At 45.6% G+C, this 15,809-nt stretch overlaps 1 protein-coding gene across 6 annotated transcripts in view; it reads right to left on the bottom strand.

Moving 5' to 3' along the window:
* Window positions 1-15,809, bottom strand: part of Fhod3 (formin homology 2 domain containing 3) — a 432,679-nt gene that overhangs the window by 314,510 nt on the left and 102,360 nt on the right. The gene's annotated exons all lie outside the window — the stretch shown is intronic.

The raw sequence follows: 15,809 nt of genomic DNA, 5'->3' as shown, positions 1-15,809 counted from the left end.
CCACCATGTGTGCTAACCCTCAGAAAGAACCATCAAGGCAGTCTAACAGTTGATAAAAGCATTCTAAGGGTTGAAGGGGGTGAGAAAGAAAAAGGTAAGTCTGCAAACCTAAAAAAGCAGAGAATTCTAAAATCCAAAGAACGGCCATCGCTCAACCTGCAAAATACTGTCCACACATACAACAAAGAACACTGAGTGAGAGACAGCCCTTATTATGGATGAGTCACAAGCAGGTGCCACTTACTGTCCTTTGCAATTGACAGTGACCTGTGAACTCAAACGCACTCACAGCCCTGCCATCCTGCCTCCCTCCCTTCCACATTGACCCCAAAGCGGTACAGAACAGGACAGGGCACGCAGGGTTTTTCTAAGATCACAACCTCCTGGACGATCATTCTAGAAAAGTGCTGTCCCTCCCTCCTCTATGTAAGATGTAAATGCCTAAAAGTTCCCTGTCTCGATTGAAGGTTTAAGAAAAAAGTCATTAACATAAATTTCGCATTGACGGCTTTTTCAACCCCCCAATGCACTACAGTTTCAGAAAAAGACATCTCAGCAACTTCTAACAAAACAAGTGTCAATGTTCTAACTAAAAGGCAGATAGGTCAACTGTAATGTGCAGGGTGGGACTGGAATGTAATGCTATAGAACTCATGATTTTTAAAAAGAATCTAGCTGTAGTGGCAGCCACTTGTCATCTCAGTGCACACTGGGGAGGGGAGACAGACCCCAGGACCACAAAACACGGTGAACATCAAGTTAGGAAGAGAGCTTGTCTCATAGAACAAAATAGAGGGTACCTGAGGGAAAAACCTTAGGTGTCTTCTGGCACACACACAGACACACAGACACATACAGACACACACACACAGACACACACACACAGACACACACACACACAAACACACACACAGAGACACACACATAGACACACACACAGAGACACACACATAGACACACACACAGAGACACACACACACACACAGACACATACAGACACACACACAGAGACACACACACAGACACACAGACACATACAGACACACACACAGAGACACACACACACAGACACACACACAGACACACACACAGAGACACACACACACACAGACACACAGACACACAGACACATACAGACACACACACACAGAGACACACACACACAGACACACACACAGACACACACACAGAGACACACACACACACAGACACACAGACACACAGACACATACAGACACACACACAGAGACACACACACACAGACACACACACAGACACACACACAGAGACACACAGACACACAGACACACAGACACACAGACACATACAGACACACACACACACAGACACACACACAGACACACAGACACATACAGACACACACACAGACACACACACAGACACACACAGATACACACACAGACACACACACAGACACACACACACACAGACACATACAGAGAGAGAGAGAGAGAGAGAGAGAGTGTGTGTAAAAGGGAGAAAGAAGGAAAGCTTTAAATTAAGCTTCCAGAAGGCACTATAGACTCTTTGTCTAATGGACTTTAAATTACAGACTTCTATAAAACATGGGGCAAAATTAAAAAGCAATCAAGGCCTCTTTCAGGAGAAAAGGTCCTGATGGGTCCTTGGTCTCTCTACCCCTGTTCCAGCTGTAATAACTGCTCTGTGAAACACAGGCCCCAGAGAGGCGGAGTTTGTGGAGTCAGACAAAGCTGTGATTACTGGAAAGCGGAAACACTCAAAAAGAATCACCAAGGGGAAGAAAGGAAGTTTTTGTTTTTAATTCTTGTTTCTACCCTGGACAATGATGGCTACACGCAAAACGCTGCATTGGCAGTTAAGCACAAGATATGCTCTTGGGAATATTATCCTAAGCACAGAGAGTTTCCTCTACAATCCCCTTTGTTACAGAATATTTCCAGGAATGAGAGAGAGAGAGAGAGAGAGAGAGAGAGAGAGAGAGAGAGAGAGATTGGTTCTCATAACAATTACATGCAATAGAACTCCCTCTCTGCAAAACCATCGTGGTTTCTCTTGCTTCTCTGTAAACTTCCCTGAGCTTTCCCACTTAAAGGACCGTTTCCTTTTATAGTATTACATAACCCCAATTATAATGATGAGCCCATCTCCAAACCATATGTTAGCAGCTCTAAAATTACAACAAAGCATGGATTGTCCGGTCCTGCAGAACTTGAGATTGGGAAGGAATTTCAGAGTCCACTAAATTTGACTGTTCAGCCATTGAAAACTCATCCCCAGTTTGCTCAGACATAAATCTAAGCTGACTGCCAGCAGCCTTCATTCACAGAGGTGCAGCCATGGAATGGCCCACAGTGTCCCTAGTGCCTCCTCAGGACAAGCATAGCTACTAGGGACATTGTCACAGACCCTCTGGGGCCATTCTGCATCCTATCAGGACATCCTCCTGGTGCTCAGGGACCCTGTGGCCAGTCCAGACTCTCCTGCATCTGATTAATACCCTCCTGGTACCCAGGTCCTCTGTTTGAGTAACACAGTCATGGACACTCAAGGTGCAAAGCTGGTCAGACCACCTCACTCTGAAAACCCTTTTGTTCTGTCGATGTGGCCAACTAAGACAGAGTCTTTTTACAGAAATCCTGTGTTTCTGGCTCATGTCTTTACATTGCTCTCTTAATAATTTCAACTAGAGAGGCATGGTATTTTCTGCTTTGTCTCACCTTTCTGGTTAATCTACTAGATTCTCCACTTTGCTCTATAACATAGTAGGTATTCTGTCAGCTTTGTTCATTGGTATTGTCCTGAGTGTGTTCCCAGTAACAGACAGACAGATATATCTGTGATTATATTCTCACAGAAAGTTTGAGCCAAGAATTGAGACAAGAGCCATTATGCAATTTGTCAAGACAAAGTATGAATGTGAAGGCCCCATCAGTCTTCACCGTGACTAGTAGATAGATGAGCTTACTTGGGACAGGCTGGAAGATGGTGTCAGGAAAAGTTTAGAAAGTATGTTCCCTGCCTTCTGAAAATCATCTGGTAGAAGACTGTAGAGTAACCTCCGATCCAATTCACTGATGCTATGAAGAGTGATACATGTCTGTCCTACTTGGTTTTGTTTGCCAACTGGACACAAACTAGAGTTACACAGGAGTAGGAGCCTCAACTGATCAAAAACTTCCATCAAATTGCCTTCAGGCAAGTGTGTAGGAACTCTTTTGATTAATATTACTAAAGAAAGACCCAGCCTAATGGGAGAGGTGCCACCCTTAGGCAGGTGGTCCTGGGTGATACAAAGATCAAGCTGAGCAGACCACGGGGAACAAGCCAGTGGGCAGCCCTCCTCCACGTCTTGTGCTTCAGTTCCTGCCTCCAGGTTCCTGCTTGAATTTCTGCCCTGTGATGTGGAAGTGTAAACCAAGTAAACGTTTTCATTTGCAAGTAGCTTTTGGTCATGGAGTTCATCACAGCAGCCGAAGACAAACTCATACAATGCCTCCAAGTTGACTTCCAGAATCACTGAGCCATAGCTAAAGATGGAGGACACTGGCCAATGTGGAAGAACAGAGCGGGTAAGCTGGGAGTCCTTCACAGGCCAAAAGGTCACCTAGATGCTAGAAAGGCAGGAGAGCAGATGCTTGCAATATTTCCAGTTGTGATCCAGGTCAGAAAAAGAAACCATTACTAACTTGCCTTGTTTGAAATCTATTGTATATTCTAATTCCTAATAATGATTTTGATAAGTGATAAGCTTGCGATTATATTAATTATAGAGAAACAATTCATGCAGTGGCTGGTTCCTATTGAGTGACTTCCTAAGCATGAACTGTATGTAGTGTTTTGAGACCATCCTTAGATGTTGTATCTACCCACTGACCCACTTCTCAAGCACTGGCTGAATTTGGCAGGGTCTGAGACAGGCAGAGAAGCATGGATATAAAACATAAAAACCACCAAACTCCAGAAAACTCTTGGGCCACTTACAAAGTCAGCCATATGAGGAAGTACAACAGGCTTGTCGGTTTAAGACAGGAGATTCAGCTAAGATCTCTCTCGGAGTGTCAGATTGAAGTAGAGTTTGCAGAAAAGATAGACTGGTGCTCTGGGGTGGTGTGGAGGATGTCACCGTAAAGACATAGAACAGCAGGGCAAAGGGGAGAGAGCTCAGCAGTGTCCTCTGAGGGTGACAAACAGTCTACAGCCAGGACAGCTTATGGCTCACGTGGCACTGCATCAGACCATACCATGGCAACAGGCGAAGCTTCTCCTCAGCTGAGAGACAGGACCTAATGTAGCCATCCCTGTTGTCTAGGCTTCGCATTTAAAGCACGTGCCCCACGCTCTGTGGCTGGCTGATGCACAACCTGCTGACTGGTTTTTCCCTAAGCACAGGGCACTTCTGCTGTTCTAAATTGCACGTTTACTTTTATGAAGACTTGCAGGAACGTATCACTCTCACAACCCAATACGTACATTACAATGGGAAGGCGGGCCTGAACTCAGATCCTAGCTGCACCATTTCTTCAGAATGATGCTTCGTTTCCACAACTGATTCCTACCTCACTGGCCAGTGAGTGGGGACCAAATATTGACACGTATTAACTGTGTGACTCTGGCACAACCTTTGAGTTTTATGGGAAATGAAGATGATAATAATAATAATCAATAATAAACAACAATGACAACAACAACTGGGCATGTTATAACAATTGAAAACCAGAATAAAAACACCCTTCACCAAGTTGAGAACTAAAATCATCAATAAGGTGTACAATATATACAAATAGCTCTGTGCTTAGAACACGGCAGAAATTCAAAGATGCCAGCGCCTTCCTTCCCAAGCCCTCACTGTCTCACCTTCTTTGGAAAAGTCTCTAGCTTCTGGTCTGATTAATGGAGAGGAAGCCATACACGCAGAGCAGTCAGGTACCCACTGCTCTTAAGCCCTCGTGTTCTGGTGGCTTTCATGTGGCTTTTCATTTACACCCCCACCTCTTCTTCCTGATGGCAAATGACAGTCTTTGTATTGGTGTCAGGAGCTGGCCTCTTGTGCTCGGCACATGGAGATGCTGGCTCTGCATTCAGTGTTTCAGAAGTCCTACCCACCAAAGACTTCACTGACTCGAGGCAGTCAGCCTCTCCCCTTCCCCACTTCCATTTCTTCATTTGAAAGATGAGGGGAAAAACAGCTCCTATGCAGAGAAGGCTGCCACAAAGATGGACTGAAACGATGTGTGCGTAGCGTGCGTCTGCTGTATGCATGTGCTTGTATGCTTTAGACATACAACATGCTATATTGAAAAAGAGTCAACACGCAACAGAATTGGGGCCTATAAGGTTCTTGGGGGAGGAAGGTGCTGCCCTCATGAATGGATTAAAGGTCTTACCTTGGGAGTTGGCTCCTTATACAGAGTAAAGGCTTGCTATAGAAGCAAGTTTGTGCCCCATGGGATGCGGAATGCAGAATGCAGGCCCTTTCCAGATACAAGCCTCAGGCTCAGACTTCCCACACTCTAGTACCGTAAGAAATAAACCTATTTTTTTTATAAATTATTTTTAAAAAATAGACTATAGTCTGTAGTAGTTCAGGCTAGCCTCAAATTTACTATAGAGACAAAGATGACTGTGAACATCTCACCCTTAGGCCTCTACAGACCTGTTCTTACACTCCAACAGGACATGAAGCTTACACTCAGATTCCAGAAATCTATGAAAACCCTAACTACCACCCATTTCCTGCCTCCCCTTATGAGCTGTGTTATCCAGACACAGTTGGCAAACTCAACCAAGTCTCCTAACCAAGTCATTCATTTGTAAAGACAGATCCACTTATTTATAACAGAATATTGCTAGAGTGCTGTTTGGGGCAAAAAAAAATCAGATAATTCTCATTCATCAGATAACGTTTGAGCTTCTGCTATGTAGCGGACATTGACTTGGCTCTGGGGACATCAGAGTTAGGGGCTGATTCAGGGCCTCTTCATGTACAAGCATCCAGGGTTGAGGGAGACAAGGAACAATAAACATAAGAAGTCAATCACAGCCAACTGATGAGTTCTACTAGTGTGTAACACACATTCCTAAAAATTACTACGTTTGGCAAAAACCTCCCCATAAAGTCAGAGGTCACACGGAGAAAACAGAGCACCCTAATAAAACTACAGAGCATGTGCGCACATGGGCTGAATGGTTAGGAAACATAGACATGCTCAAAGATGAGTCTTAATAAGAAATAAGACATCCTTTAATATCCTAAAGGATGTCTGTGGACAGGAGCCCAGGAGAACAGCTGCTTGTGGGTTATTGTAGGATGATAGAATGCTAGCAATAACAGAAAAAATGCATGGCCATCTCAGTGGCCTCTAGGTACCACAGTTCCTCAGTGTCAGTCAGCATGGTCTGACGCCTCAAAATGGTGGGTGTGGCCCAAAAGACAGGCTGTGAACTGAAGCCTAGGAGATGGTCAAAGGACACACGCGTACATGGTGTGTGTGTGTTGTGCCATGATTGCATCTTTTGGGGAGCTATAACCCCCATTCCACTAATCTTCCTCAAGCAAAACAGTGTCACGGATACACAAGCTGTGACGTACTCCAACTGCCCTCGAATGTGTCAATCACTCGGGACACACAAGTTTTTTTACAAACTGGGGTTACCCAGTAAGAATGTGTGGTAGAAGGTGTTGATCCCTGTGTAAAAAGTACATAGGAGAGGGCACTGTAAATGGAAATTTGTTGCTCTTTTTTAAACATGTCAATCTGCTATCACCATATTCATTCTACACCTTGGTCCTTGGAAACATGCCTTTATGTATGAGCCTGAAAGCATTTTATTACCGTGGTTCTACCTTCGCAAGTGTGTGGTGCTGTAATATGACCTGACCTGTGTTCGAAGCATGCAATGCTGCTACAACTCCTCCCCATATTGAGTCTGTAGGATTTGGAACAGTGAAATTCCTGCACAGGGTTTCTTCCAACATAGCTCCCACTATGTGATAAGTAGCTCTCAGCACTTCTTCACATCCACCTTCACACATCCCTACAGTGTGTTCAGGAAGCTGCTATAGATTTGTCCTGGATGTCATCTGAGGACTTTGCCCTCCCTATCTCTTTTCGGTAGTCTAAACTGTGCAGAGATGTTTTCCATGATCACAGGTATACTGGCTGGTTTTCTATGTCAACTTGACACAAGCTGAAGTTATCGCAGAGAAAGGAACTTCAGTAGAGGAAATGCCTCCATGAGACCCAGCTGTAAGGCATTTTCTCAACTAGTGATCAAGGTGGGAGGACCCAGCCCATTGTGGGTGGTGCCATCCCTGGGCTGGTGGTCTTGGGTTCTATAAAAGAGCAAGCTGAGCAAGCCAAGGGAAGCAAGCCAATAAGAAACATCCCTCCATGGCCTCTGCCTCCTGCCTCCCGGTTCCTAGCCTGTGTGAATTCCAGTCCTGACTTCCTTTGCTGATGAACAGCAATGTGGAAGTGTAAGCTGAATAAACCCTTTCCTCCCCAACTTGCTTCTTGGTCGTGATGTTTTGTGCAGGAATAGAAGTCCTGATTAAGACAACAGGCTTCACCCAAACTTCAGGGTAGCTGTCTCTAACCTCTTTCTTCCACAACTACTCAACCCAATCTGAGCACCAATGAGATCCCAAAATTATCATCACAGCTTTAAAACACAAACACAACCAATCAGTTACTATCAGGGGACAATGTCACTAATTAAAATATAAATTTCACAGAAGAGTGACAATTTGGTCATAGGGCTTTGGGAGCCAGAGAAATAGGAAGAGTGAGGGTTGTGTGTAACCCAAGAAAGCAATGACCAAAGCATGAGCGACCCAGGCACGGGACAATAGAAGGCTTCAAAGACTGTATTTCTTGCCTATTACTTCTGCATTCTTGGTTTTGCTTCTCATTAAAACATTGAAAATGTTCTTTTCTCATCAATTTCAAAAATATGCTAACTGATTCCTCATGTGTCTGATACAGCCTACAAGCTCAGATGCTTACATCGCTAGGGTTTAATTTCATTAGATTTGTCAGATTCATAGACAATAGCATGTATTTTCCTTTTAAAAAAGCATATTGTGTGTCTGATGTACTGTGTGTGTGTGTGTGTGTGTGTGTGTGTGTGTGTGTGTGTGTGTGTGTGAGAGAGAGAGAGAGAGAGAGAGAGAGAGAGAGAGAGAGAATGCGCGCGTGCGCATATGTGCCATGAATGGGTTAGAGGGCAACTTTTGGGAATTAGAGTCGCCCTTCCACCATGGGTTCTGGGGATTGAACTCACATCATCAGGCTTGTACAGCAAGATCCTTTATCTACTGAGTCATCTTGCCAGCCCTAAGGAGTGTCATATAATCTGGCAATCTTTGTTTTTCAAGGAGGCTGCTGAGACATTAGACAGAAGTCTACTTTCCAGTCAGCCTCCAGGATCATTTAGAGGCCTGCTTGCTCACCCCTTGACTGCATACAGACTGCTGCACAGGTGAGCCTACCTTGTATGCTACCAGGACCCACAGATCCCTCAGACTGCAAGGCAACATTATGAGCATGGTCTGGATGGTGCCTTTCAAGTGAGCACCTCAAATATGCTATCCATATCAATATTTGGCATTCCAAGAGATCCACCACAAACCCCAGGCATGAATGGGCAGCACTTGGGAAGAGACTTGAGCAGAAGCTTTCAAGATTCTAAGTGTGCAGCCCACTGGGCATGACAATCCCACCTCCTGCAATCTACTCTGCAGGTAAACGTGCACACGGGAGATGGCATCGAGTGTGTACCTTCAGGTCAGGAGGGGATCGGTTTTAGGATTCCTACTCGTTGCTAATCTCAGAGCACTTAGCTGAACACTAGGGAGACAACTCAGTTGATAAGCAAGCATGAGGACCTGGTTTTAAGCCTGCAAACCTTGTAAAAAGCCAGATACGATGGTATAGTAGGCTTGTAATCACAGCTTGTAAGCACAGCTTGGGTTCTTTGTGGTAAACTGATGGCTTATACGCATAAAACCTACATATCCTCTCGTGTACTTTAAACCATCTCCAACTGACTTGTTAAAGGGTGTCCCATGTGTATGTTATATGTTTTGTCTCCATGTCTGTGCACTATGTGCATGTCTGATGTCCTCAGATGCCAGAAGAGAACATCAGATTCCCTGGAACTGGAATTACAGACACTTGTGAGCCACCATGTGGATGCTGATAATCAAATCCAGGTCCTCAGGAAGAACAGTCTGTGTTCTTACCGCTGACCCAGCTCATCTGTCCAGGCTTTTAATACTAATACAATGTCAGTAGTTATCCTACTGTATTAGGTAATCATGGCAAGAGAAAAGCCTATATATGTCCAAGACATGTCTTTTTTCCATTTTGAGCATTTTCTACCTATAGACGCCTGGATACAGGGATGTGTGTGTGTGTGTGTGTGTGTGTGTGTGTGTGTGTGTGTGTGTGTGTGTTGGGGATGCTGGTGTGCATATGATACTGTACAACTGTGAGGTCAGAGGATATCAGTGTTCACCTTTACAAGTTGGTTAGGTGTTGTAAAGCCAGGCTAGCTGGCCCACAAGCTTCCAGAGACTCGCCAATCTCCTTGTGTAGCTGTACTGGGATTACCAAAGAATGATCTATTGCATTCAGCTTTTGTGTGGGTTCTGGGAACCCCAATACAGGTCGCCAGACTTGCTTGGTAAGCACTTTAACTCACTGAACCAGCACTCTTTCTATTTTATCTTCCGTTGGTGTTTGTTTTTCCTATCCTCCCAGACTTCTCAAGGAGCTGTCATGTGTGTAACCATTGCTGTTAATTCCACATAGTTTTATTTTTAAGGGGAAACCAATAAAAAGGGATAGTTCAGCCTGTAAAGCACTTCCCACATAAGGACCTGCACTCAATTCTCAGAACCCATGCAGTGTCCCATGCTTGTCATCCAGCAACAGAGAAGTGGAGACAGGGGGATCTGCTCTCCTCTCAGACAAGCCTGGGGTGGTCAGAAAGTTCCAGAGTTCTCGAAGAGGACACCTCTGAAGAACAACAACTGAGCCTAACCTAACACACAGGGAGTGTGGAATGTTAATTAATTAATCAATTAATTAATTAAAACAAAACTTTTAGTTTTGGACAAATGGCCAAGAGTCTATGCTAGCTTATTTCCAAATTAAAGTAACTTGGAATAGCTTTAACCACGGTCACTGAGGAAAGCTAAAGGGCCTGAGAGCCAATTTAGCAAGATTTTAGCAAGACTCCTGACACTGTGTGTCCTGGTAGCTACCACTCCATGCTGACCGGGCATCTGGCTGAGTCATGGCCATTTTTAACCTCACCATTTGTCCCTTGGGAAGAAGAAAAGAAGGTGGTGGTGAAAGACCACGATAAACCCGGAGGACACAGTCCCACTAACGTGGACAGCTGAATGAAGGGGCAGCAAACAGTGTCCTGTTGCTATTTTCACTCCGCAGACCTCTGACCTCCGCTTAATGCTGTGCCCTGTCCCCAGATGGGCACACCCTGGTGCTCACGAGGAACAGATGAAGAGTTATGAACCAGCTAAGCCAACTGTAGAGAGTCAGGAAGCTCCTGTCTCATCCTTTTCCATAAGCTTGCTTCTGCTCCGAGTCAACATGGTGCTATAAAAACCCTAAGGCATGGGAGTAAGGCATATTTAATATCTAATTTACAGCTGGTGTTGTCTAAGGGCTTATTATAACAGCAGCTGTCCTGAGCTGACAAGAGCTGACCATGAGCTGAGGTGACAGACAGGCTCTCAGTGTACCCTGGGATCCCATGTGCAAGCACACACACACACACAGAGGCACCTCACTGTGCATGCACAGACATTAATGTCACATAGAAAGTCTTTAACCACACGCAGGGAGTACTGTCAGTGGAAAGCAAGATTCATGATTGGCTCTTATCCTAGGGTTCATTTCTTGATTGCTCATGGCTCCTTCATGATTCCGAGGCTGTGTGCCTCAGGCTACCTGACACCAGCTGTATCTGATGATAGTCCCAGACTACCTTCTCCTATTGCAGTTCATTCCCATCACTGTTGGCTAATTTGACACTGGCTTGTGCCTGGCACTGTCATGGAGGCACAAGTGTGGATACATCACAGAAATTCACTATAACATAAAGAATGCCCTTTATGACCTCATAGGAAGAATAAAATTCAACTTCCCAAGGCATTCAAGGTAAGAAAAGACAGAAGAGTTCATCATAAGGAACTCAGCATGGGAGTCCTCTGGGGCTCCCTGGGGGCCTTGAAAACAGGACCGACCTTTTTTGTGGGCTATTTTCAAGTCTTCCACCCAACAATCTTATTCCCATGGCTCAAATATCTGCTCTTTGATTTTGGTTTTTAAAGAATTATTTTTGCATGCGAGTGTTCTGCATACCCACAGTATACAGAGTACCCACAGAAGTCAGGAGAAGGCAATGGTTCCCTGAAACAGGAGTTAAAAAGAAAGTTGGGAACAACCATTTGGGAGCTGAACCCAGGTCCTCTGGAAGGGCACCAAGTGCCCTTTACTACTGAGCCATCTCTTCAGGCTGTCACCTTGATAGGGAAAGAATGACAAAGGAGCACACACTTCCTCTCCAGCCTCCCTGTCACTCTCTACCCTTACTGTGTGGCCATAGTAGACCACAATGATGCAAGGAGACTCACTCTGGGGTCATCAGAGGCATAACTTAGGATGTATGGAGTTCAGGGAGCTGGCACAGCTGGTACAGCATCAACAGGGATGCAGGCCTGCGTTCAGCATCTGCTCTTACTGAAAACTGTAAGTTAACAAGTCTACAGGGCTCCTATCATGTATCGACATTCCTTCCTTGCACGGCTTATGTTGACTCACAGAAACATGTGTGCAGCATCTGCCCTTTTAGACCAACAGAACGCCAAAGCTCGGCTGAGTGAGCTGTGGCATTTTGTGCTCAAACCTAACAGCTAATTTGGGAGCTCCTTCTCTGGGTGGGGCAACCCTAGAGGTGGGTCCCTCAGCTGCCCTGACTGTCAGCTGTCCAGGAGGCCTCCACATGAACCCAAAGGGGGCAGTCAGCCACAGAACAGGGCCAGGGAGCTGGGGGAAGATTCCTAGCTCCTTAGGGCTGCACAGCTGGAAAGGCAGACTCCCAAGCACCCACTGACAATGGCGAAGACAGTGCGCTGTGATTATTTTTTAATTCCTTTGCTGCATCCAATGCTTTGCCCCTGAATCTGATGCCGGGTAGGAATTTAACATGTTTATACCAGGCTCGGAAGATAAATCAGCCTGAGTTTCAGCGCAGTAAGCCATTTCTCAGGCTCCCATGCTTGTTGCATTTTCAAAAATGTGTGTTCACACATATAATGCATGCACTCATGCATGTGTGCCATAGCTCACATATGAAGTTCAGAGGACAACTTGCAGGAGTTGGTTCTCCCCTTCAGCCATGGGGCTCTTACCTTTACCTACTGAGCTGCCTTATTGCCACCACGATCCTCACACCCCCTCCACACCCCCACCTCACCCCATGATAGCCCACAGAGAACTCCCTCCTCAACCGCCACCTGAGTCCTGTTCACTAACATGGTACTCCCCCCTGGCCAGAGAACCTGGGCTCTGATAAAAGCCCTGTCTGGGCCCTGTGGTTAAAAACAATACAAGCAGCAAAAATAACCCCAAGTCACATTCCTTCTACACACATGTTGATTGTGACAAATGTCACCTCCCTGCCACCTCCATTTCACAGCGCCACTTCTTGGCTTTCAGCAGTCCAACTCTTGACAGGTGACAAACCACTGTCACTAATCAACATGTGTGCTTCCTACACAGCCGAGGCACAGGAACCGTTTTGTTCAAATTTTCCACTGCCAGAATATTCCCCTGGAATGAGATGAGCAATCTAAGTCCAGTCTCAGTGGAACTCCTGGACCGCAGGAGGTTGTGAGGTCACTTATATTCCACGACCATCAGTACCTGGGCCCAGTCAGACACAGGTGTGTTTGTCCAGATCATTTAAAGTTACAACAAGAAAGTCAATCCAGAGCAAGAGATTTGGCTCCATAATTAAAACTACTGGCTGCTCCTGCAAAGGACCTGGGTTTGATTTCCAATACCACATGGTGGCTCACAAATACCTGTAGTTCTAGTCCCTGCAATCTGACATCCTCTTCTGGCTTCTAAAGGCACCAGGTATGTCACATGGTACCTAGAGATACATGTGAACAGACCACCACCACCACCACCACCACCACCCCACCATGTGAATTTTTTAAAATGCTGACCAACTCTAAGGACAAAACTATAAATATTGGGGCTGGGAAAATGACTTAGCAAAGTGATTGGCATATACACTGAGGACCTGAGTTTGGATCCCCAGAACCCACATTACAGAGGTAGGCATGACCACCACACATATTTGTAATCGTAGTGCTGGGAAGCAGACAAAGGAAAATCCCAGGAGCTGGCCGGACAGTTTTGGGGATGAGATGCCTTGTTCCAAAAAGCAAGGTAAAGATCAAGAGGAAGATGGTGACCACTGGTCTACACATGCACATGCATGAGCCTGGGCACTAACCATGCATTTGAATGGCTGCACACAACAAATTCTCACCCCGGAGACCATTCCTTTTCCTTGGAAGTAATAGTTTTTGTCAACCTAAGTTTCTTGAACTAGTGACGACTATTTTTCTAAGAAAAACAAATGACTTGCATTTTAAAAAATATTTAAAGACAGTAAATCGTAGTGAGTGACTTGTCTTTCTAGGAAATAAACAGTTCAAAGGCTGATACTGCAGTCCAGGAAGAAATGAAGGCCAACATGGCAGTGCTCTCCAAGGCAGCTTCTGTGTGTTGGGGCTTTGCTGCTTCCCAGAGACCTGGGGAAAGTGTCCCAGCTCAAACCTCCTCAGTATCTGGGGCCTGAAGAGGCAGCTCGGTGGTTAAGAGCACTTCCTGCTCTTCTGAAAGACTCGGGTTTGATCCCTGGCACCCACACTGGGCAGCTTACCACAGCCTGTAGCTCAAGCTACAAGGGATCTTAATGCCTCTTCTGGTCATCACAGGCATGCGCACACACACCACACACACACACACAAATACACACATGCATGCATGCACACACACACACAGCTGACACATAGGTGCAAATACAGATGCATAAATATAAATAAAATTGTAAAGAGGCTTCTTATTTGCTACCTTTCTCTGTGGCTGGAAGAAGTGCAAAGGAATAAGAGAGAGGTGTGTGATTGTCAAGGAGGTTTCCAGGGCCTGGAGTCGAATTCACCCTCCCCTACTTCTCGACCCAGGTGGGTGGGAAACAGGGACAGAAGGAAAAACAGGGCTTCCCTCAGCTCTCAGCTGCTTCTTCCCAGGCAACAGAGCAAGACAAGCCTGAAGAAGCAACAGGAAACACGAAGCCCCGAGAGCAGCGATTCTCAATCTGCAGTCGAGACCTCTTTGGGGCACACATATCAGATATCCTGCTTATCAGATATCTATATCATGGCTCCTAACAGTAGCAAAATTACAGTTATGAAGTAGCAATGAAATAATTTAATGGGAGGGGGTCACCACACCGTGAAGAACTGTATTAAAGGTCGCAGCAGTAGAAAGACTGGAAACCACTGCACTACAGGCAGAGAGAGAAGGTTAGCTAAGTGAGGGGCTAGCTCAGGATGAAGGAAAGACATGCCCACCATCCAGAGGACACACAAAGGTCTGAACTGCGGCGGGCAGGCTGGAAGCTGAGCTGAATCACTGAAACAACCTTTTTGGGGCTTTGTCTTCAGGACTGGGGATCAAAGCCCAGGCTTCAGGCAGGAGCTCTTCTTTTTATCTTGAGGCAAGATCTCACTAAATTCACTCAGGCCAGTCAGGAACTCACTTGTAGTCCAGGAAGGCATCCGGTTTGTGATCCTTCTACCTCAGCCTCCTGAGTATGCAAACATTTTTAACAACTTGACTGTTCTAGTCCTTTCTGAACTTGGGAAGATCACCCTGCAAAGGGATGGAGCAAAGGCAGTCACTGAAACCCCAGCAGGGAAGTGAGCGCAGGAGGGATCAGGCCAGACCTGCCAGAGACACCTTTGTTACCTGGCCCGGGAAGAGAGTCACTTGGCATCAAAACAAAACTGTGGGACATTAAGAAACCTGGGCCAAGAGTGGTGGTGTACACACTTAATGCCAGCACTAAAGACAGTTAAAGCAGGCAGATCTATGTAAGTTCCAGGCCAGTTTGGTCCACACCATCAAGGACTACATAGTAAGACACTCCCCCATGTAAATAAAATAATATAAAATCTAGGGACAGCGAGGCAGCTCAGTGGATAAAACTATCTGCCACCAAGCCTCGTGAATCTTCAGAATCCACAGAGTAGAAGGATAGTTGTCTTCTGAGTTCTACACATGTGTACAACACACACACATATACACATGCACACGCACACACACACATACACACATATACACACACATACACACGCACACACATACACATACACACACATACACAAACACACCACACATACACACACAGATACACACGCATATACACACACATGCACACACAAATACACACATACACATGCACACACATACACACACCATACATACACACACACATACACACGCATACACACACACATACACACGCATATACACACACATACACACACACATGCACACACATGCACCCACACACACATACACACACATACACACACATGCACACACACACACATACACACACATACACACACACATGCACACACATGCACCCACACACACATACACACACATACACACACACATGCACACACACAC

This window comes from Rattus norvegicus, chromosome 18 (assembly GCF_036323735.1).
Source record: "Rattus norvegicus strain BN/NHsdMcwi chromosome 18, GRCr8, whole genome shotgun sequence".
Classification (NCBI taxonomy): Eukaryota; Metazoa; Chordata; class Mammalia; order Rodentia; family Muridae; genus Rattus; species Rattus norvegicus.
Note: the sequence above shows the minus strand (reverse complement) of the source record. Positions and strands in the feature narration are given on the sequence as shown.